This window comes from Furipterus horrens, unplaced genomic scaffold, assembly GCF_987537825.1.
Source record: "Furipterus horrens unplaced genomic scaffold, mFurHor1.1.pri manual_scaffold_4, whole genome shotgun sequence".
Taxonomy (NCBI): Eukaryota; Metazoa; Chordata; class Mammalia; order Chiroptera; family Furipteridae; genus Furipterus; species Furipterus horrens.
Window position 1 is genome coordinate 32933637 of NW_028327174.1, and position 7920 is coordinate 32941556.

Here is a 7920-nt window from a genome sequence, read left to right on the forward strand (position 1 = left end):
TTGACTCTTCCTCTCCTCTGTTGAGAGCACTCTCTCCCCTCTACCATTCTTACCTGTCATCTGGAATACACCTTATTGGTTGCTCTCCTCCTCTGAGGTGAATTGGAATCCCAGCCTGTGCTCAGGGAAATGAGGAGAAAGTCCCTCTTCTCTCATTTACCAGAATCTTTTCTTGTTTTCAATGCCTCTCACCCAAGGGCTTTCTTTTTCCTCTTCTGCTATAACCCTGGAGATCTCTCCTTTCTAACCCAAGCAGCAGCTTTCCTGCATCACAGCCTCTGCTCCCCCTCTTCCTGAGATCCCTAGTATAAGATAAACATCAGACCTTCCATCTTAAGGTGTTTGAAAACGTAGAAATCCTTCTTTCTCACCAAACCTTGCCTCTCAGGAGACGGCTTTTACAAGAGCCCTGAATGTGTCTGTGCAATAAGCAGCCTATTCTGTCCTTCCTCTGAAGAACTGAAACCCACCAGTTGTTAGGTGGAAAGCCCCCCGGGGTGTTATATAAATAGCCTCTTCTGTCATTCTGCTGAAGGACTGAAACCCACTGGTTCATTAGGTAGAAAGCCCCCCAGGATATTATTAGTTAAATAAAAGGAAAAACCTCACTTCACTGTTTACAATGCACATGTTTCGCTCTTGAAAGCAAACTGCTAAAAATATTGATGATGTTTCTCTCTCACATATATTCTTCCAGTACCATTTGTAACAAATATTATCTGTGGTGATCCGGAGTATCATAACTTTCCCCTCCCAGACAATGCTAACATCTTGGATGACTTTCAGATCCAATATTACACAATCATTTTCCAGTAATCAAAATTTCTCTGGCCCTTTTTCCAAGATGAATGTTGAGTAATGTCCCTTGTCTTGGTGCCACACTCAGGGCATCAATGTGGTTATTTTCCATTTTAAACAAGGACAGCCCTTGTCTTATTAGAATTTTAACTTGTTTATGTTAGTATTATAATTAAAAGGTTGGCTCAGTGGATTGAGCGTCGGCCTGCGAGCTAAGTGTCGCTGGTTCGATCTTCCAGTCAGGGCACATCAGAGAAGGAAAACTCTGATTCCAAAAAACCTCCGCTGCCTTGCGGCATACCTCTTCAGGGGAAAGGCTAAGGGAGTAAACCCCGACAGAAAATCCGGAGCCGGAGTCCCTAAGGCGGTTTGACATTGTAGTCAACACCGGCAACTCCTGTGGCGCACCTGAAGCCAAGCTGTATTGACTCCGTCTTTCCCTTGGATCCTTCAGCTGCGAAGAGAAGGGGGGTCTGCTGCATGGGCAACAGCAGACCCTCCATATCACCCTGCCCAGGCTCTGTAGCTTCAGCTTCACTGGAGAGGACACTCCAGCGTCATCGCAAGATGTCGATTCAACACGGGAGGAGACAGATACCATGTCACTCCCGAGTCGGACTGCACAGCCATTCTCGGCGGTGCAGATAGACTCTTAAGAAGCTACACCATCGTCTCTCGAGACGGACGGCTGCCGACCGACCGACCGATAATTAAAAGGTCACGTTTTCTTGTTTACCAGTACAATTTCTTAATGGAATTTCTGAAACAAGCCTGCTTTTTGTGCTGAAAGTCTGAAAAACTGAAAACGACCTCCATATATTTGACCCCCATTAGCCACGTTGCCCTCTTCCCTGCTGGTAACCACCAACCCGTTGTCTGTATCTGCAAATTAGTTTTTGTACACCTGAAACTTATATAATGTTATTAACCAATGTTACCTCAATTTAAAAAGAAAAAACTATCTCAGAAAATTAGGAAATATAATGTAGAAGTTTGCTATTCTAAACATTGTACATGAAGAACTGCTCTATGCCACACACAGGCAGGGCATCGTCACTGGGTACATGACATCTAGGCATCAAAGCCTGTGTCTAGGTTCAGGTCCCAGTCTCGGGTGAGCAGAAGTGTTTGTGTAACCAGGGGACCAATCACGGGACGTGAGAAGAGAGGGAGGAAAGGAGGCGTCCTTTAAACTGTAGTTAGAGATCCAAAACCACATCCTGACTACACCTCTATCAGATAAACATCTGCTTAGCCACAGAACATAATGAATATTACTTACATATCATGAAAACATTCTCTGACTCTTAACTAATATCAATGTTCTGCTACTTTGAGTTGTATTTTTAAAAATAGAACAAGATGCCTCTGAGTAGTAAGTTTCTTGCCACAGGAAGTATTCAGACAGAAGCTGTTCAGGCTTGTTATTGAAATATGAAAATAGATTCCTTGTTAATTTACTTTTTACAAGATCTATAGTCCTGTGAAATCTCAGTCCAAAAGAGCAAAAAAGACAAAATAAGTCATTTGGAGGCAAAAAAGGAAAACCATATCATTCAAAACAAGTTTTGTTCCTAAGAATGAAAATATATTCAATAATTAGGAAGTGCTCTTATTGATTCACTTGTAACAGTTTCCGCTTCTTTATTTTTATAACCCAACAACACAAATATCAAAACACCTTGGTCTCCATAAAGAGTTTCAATAAGACATTATTTTATATGTAGCCAGTAAAAGGCCATCAGAAGATTTTTTGCACCTTTGCTGAGCATTCACAGTAATTTCTCTTAGCAGCTTTCACTGATGTGAAGTGGTATAGAAGCCAATATGCATGTTTCTTTGGAAAGAATTATAGATATCTGAAATGCCACTGATTCAGGAGCACTGCAGGTTCCCTCTTGCAGGTCCACTCCTCCAGGACGGCCACCCCTTCCTCCTTCACCTTCTTCATACCCCTGGAATGGCATCAGTAACTTCCAGTTCTCTTGCCTTTAGGAATGGAGTCAGTATCCTGGACACTGCTTGTTCTATGGATTCACTTGCCTGTTTTGTCCTTTGCTTGTGGCAAAAGAGAAAGCAATAAAAGAATATGAAAATAAAAACAGAGGTAGCTCTGGTCACTCACATGGGTGAAATGGAGCCATAGAGCTCTGCCCAGCTTTTATTGCAATGATCAACTCAGAGAGTTTAAATTAAAATAATAGTTGTATAACTTTAGAAAAAATAATTCATTTCTCTGTGCTTCATGGAGCACAGGAAATAAAAATGAGGAAAGTAAAACTCCTCCCTCATAGAATCATTGGGAGAATTAAAAAGTTAGTAAGTAGATGTAAAGAATTCAGGGTAGTGTCTGTATATATAATAATAAGCATGATATAAATGTCAGTTGTTTTTGCTGTTGTTTGTTCAGGTAGAAATAAAGGAAAATGAAGATGAGGCTGGTGTCCTGCTTTCTATTATGATTTAAGTGTATTTCTTCTTACATGATCTTCCAGAAAACTACTGACTCACTCTAGTCATCTCAAGGAACTCACATTCCCTTTCTCATTGATTGAATTTTCTTTATAGTTACCCGTCAGCGGAGGTGATTATTATATAGCCCCCAAGCTTTCTTTACTCTACACATGACAGTTTCACATCCCTAAAACCCATCTCATATATTTTCATAGCAGATGGTAGATTATAAAATTTAGAACCTAAGATCACAGCTCACAGATTTAACACTAGTAACATAAGCCAGGAAGTGCCCAGATCACCAGGTCAATGAATAATAACCAAGGGAGTTGATGCTAATAGAATTATCTTGACCACAACCCCAGAATATAAAATAATATATTTTTTATATGTATATACTATGTGGAGTGGCTATAGTTTGAGAAATATTTATGTTTTCATGTAATTAAAAAATAACTTCTATGTGAAATCTAATGATTCTCAGTTAGGCAGGATTTTTTAAAATTGGCCATTTAAAATATTTAACTTCTTTTCTCTCTAGGTGAGTCCACTCTTTCCAATTGGTCAACATTTTTGTCATTATTCAAAGCTATATATCCCCCATGTTTTCCACCGTCATGCTGACTGGAGCGACAGAAGTAACAGCAGCTGAAAAACTAGTCTCCCAATGGATTGTTCAGAGTCTTCAATTCCTTCTTCTCCTGGCACTTGGACACAGGACTGGCCTTTTTGGACTAAGTAAGCCTTAGTGCTTATACATTTAACTGGAGGAGAGGAGGGAAATGCATGAAGTCCTGATAATTTGAGCAAATGAGTAACTGGAAAATTACTATGAATATTAAAGAAGACCTGTGTTATGAGAAAGCAGTGCCACAGAGACAAGAGAAGAGAGGGGTTCAAGCAGAGCATAGTGGTCTACAGTGTCCAGAGTTACTGAGGCTTGAACAAGACCACTTAAGATGCTTTTCATAGCCCTGGCTGCTGTGGCTCAGTGGATTGAACATCAGCCTGCGAGCCAAGTGTCGCTGGTTCAATTCACAGTCAAGGCACATGACTAGGTTGCACATCAGGTCCCCAGTTGGGAGTGCAAGTGAGAGGCAACCAACCACACAATGATGTTTCTCTCCCTCTCTTTCTCCTTTCCCCTCTCTCTAAAAATAAATAAATAAAACAAATAAATAAATTATTTTAAAAAAAAAAGATTATCACACTGCCCACGTAGCAGACAGGGGGCTGCAATCAATGGCTTTAAAAAGAAAAAAGATGCTTTTCAGCCATCTCCTGGATCATGGTTCAGGTCATCAACCTTGTGAGCACAGTTTTGGTGAGAAGGTTTAGGTAGAAGTCATATTTCAATGAATACAAGAGTGAGTAGAAAGTGAGGGAGTAGAGAAAGCAAAATATACTATTTTCTCAAGATGTTTGTTTGACAAAGGAAGACCTTGTAGCTGAAGACTGACAAAGGGAAGAGCGGTAGCACATTTACACACTGAGATTAAGAACAAGTAGACAGGAAAGCTTGAAAATAAAAAAGATAGACTAGAATTTGGAGGAGTATTAAGAGAAAACTGCATGGATGTGACTTAAAACTCAGGGCTAAAAAAACGGGTATTAGCATGAGAAAAGAGGAGGATTCCCATTCCTGACAGAGCAGAGAGGAATAGGTAAAGTTTGAAATCACTACTGGGAGGAAGCAGAGAGGGACAAGACCAGAGACAAGATGAGGTCTCCTATGCATTGTTCATTGTCCAGCTGAAATTGCTCCAATTTGCAAGAAAAGTGTAGACAACTAGAATGGTCCTGGGTTGGGATCTTGTTGGCTGGTATGGCAAGAAAACAGATTTTAGACTTGCCCAGCCAGATTACACAGTTAGATAATTTCTTGAAATAAATCTGTGTGTGTGTGTGTGTGTGTGTGTGTGTGTATGTAGGTATATAGAGATAGACATAGGCATAGACATAGATATATATCCTAGTAGTTTTCTTTCTCTGGTATGACTCTGACTGATACAGACTTTAAGCATCTTACTCAAGGGTACATTGCTAGTAAGGGGAGAGCCACTATCCTGACCTGGGTGGTCTGGGCCTTAAACCAATGCTCCTAATCCACCATCCCACACTGCCCCTCCTATAAGTAAATTTCAGTCAAACTAAATATTCAGGATTTGGCCCTGTGGGAAAAAGCAAAGAGAAAGAAAAACAAAGTATGCATAAATGAAAAAACAGTATAAAAGAGTTCATTGTGCATAAGGATATGGAGAGTAAACACAATAGCATCAGTTCCTATAAGAGAGATTTTGAATTATGGTAAAGAATAAAAATGAAGAACATGTATTTGCTTAGAAGAAGAGGAGAGTGTTGCAGGTGGAGGATCTGACACACTCGCAAGCCCAAAGTAGGTCATGTAGAAGTTGCTATGGCAAGCTTCCAAAATGAAAGTTAATGAGCAAAGAGCATCAAACCTGCATTCATTATCAATTGCTGCTTAACGAACTGAGGGCTGAATCAAGTTGTATGTCTTGGAGTTATGCTGGCTCTCTGGGTTGATGGCCTCTTTTTGTGGTCTCTTCACATGGGCCATTTGAGCATCTTCAAAACATGGTGGCTTGATTCCAAGGCTGAGTATTGAAAGAGTTGAGGGGAAAGGGTGGAAACTGACTACACCACCTTTTTATGCTGAGTTTTCAGAAGGTGGGCAATATCTCCTGTACTTCCTTTATTCTTTCAATTCTATTTTTAATTTCAAGCGGGGGAAAAATGCTTCATTTCTTGAAAGGGAAAAGTAAGGTTCTGAAGAGCATGTGGAACTGGGAATACTGTAGTGTCAATTTTGGAAAATACTATCTGCCACACAGTAACTCATGGCATGTTAGCCCCATTATGAGCCAGGCAAATATCTTTCTTAAAACTTGCTGCAGAAGAGAGGTGGATCCATCACCCCTCTGTTTTCTTAGAGTCCCTCATGGAACATTCTTCTCACAGTGACCTGGCTTTTAAACCAAATCATTTAATTTCACACCTCGACTTCAGAGATGTCAAATACACATAAGTACTTTCTGTTGATGGTTTTTCCTATCACCAGTGAGGAAGGGGAAGGCTCAGTGTTGATCAAGTGAGCACAGCCAATATGCTCACAGAGTAGGCTCGGATTGGAGGTAGGAGGAAGGAGGTAAGGTTGCTTTCATTGGACCTAGAAAACGACTTCAATTCATGGCAGAAGCAGAAACAAAATCTGAACACACAGGTGTGGAGAGCAGGACCAATAAAATGCCATTGGTCTGATCAAGATAGCATAAAGTATGTAAAACAAAGTAGAGTCACTCGTGTCAACCAAGATGGCTGTCAGTCAGCCATGACACTTTGGTTCAAGAGAGAAACTACCTAAGTCAGAGCAGACACATCTGGCAAGGAGACACACCTAAAATATCTGCACATGTGATCAGAATAGCCATGTCTGAAGAGCGGGACCACCCATAGATAGGCTCCTACGCAAATTCCCCACTTGGCATCGGGGGTGCCAAGACATTTATTGAAAAGACCCAGAAGGGGGGAATACACCACTTTTCAAGTATAACTGGGGCAGACTCCAGACCACTGCTGAGACAGCCAAGCCCCACACACCAGGTGCTCCTCCATGCCACTCTGATCTCCCTTTGCATTGGGCGCCAGAGGCTCTGCCCTGCTGGACTGAGGACTTCCTTTGCCCTGCTGCCCACCTGGCTCCAGAGATTCTTCCTTGCATGGCGCTGACAACTCCTCTGCCCACTGCGCTGCCTCCCAGACCTACAGACTGAGTCTCAGGGACTTGGGTTCATTACCCCACATTAATCGCTGTGTGTGTGTGTGTGTTATAATTCTCTTAGATTGTTAGAGCATAAGTAAGATATTAATATATGGTGTTGTTCTACTTTGAGTGAACTTGCATTCAATAAAAGCTGAGTGAATAGCATAGTTACCTTGTGGGACTCTTGTCTATTCCTTGGTGCCGGGCTGCTCAGCAGGCAGCTAGCAGAGCAGTTGCCTGGCTGACTTACAGGAAAGACTATATCACAAACAATGGGTTAATTATCCTTCCTGCTGAAAGCACACCAGCCTGGGTTTTCCAATCTCATTAAGTGGTGAATGATTGAAAGTGCTATCACCACCTTCATACCAGGGAGGCTTCATGACACCACAGATTTTCCAGTCTAAGGCCGTGTGAATTTTTGCTCTGGTTTGAGGATGTTATCTATGATTCACAAGGTTTCCCCTAACCATAGGCTTCCTTAACTGACACTGAATCTTGGCCAGCTGAGTCACTCCATTCTGCATCTGTACGCTTTACATTACCCTGCTTTCTGAAGGACTGAGCTAAAATTCTCACATTCAGTCTAACTGGAGCCACTGACTTTTTTATCTTTTCTGACAGCAATGAACACATTTTCCAATCTATTTTTATACTATTGCATTTTTCAGTGCCCCCAGCAAATCACATTGATCAATTTGTATATTTTATCAATCACTTCTAATAACTGCTAAAATCTTAATAACCTAATATCAAGAGTATTGGAGTGTTTAGAAAACTGATAGAAACCGATCGCAAGTTTCTACAAATAATATAGAAATCCAAGAAAAAAGTAAAGGTACTTTGAAAACTATAAGCACAACTATTTAAATAATAACATCAAC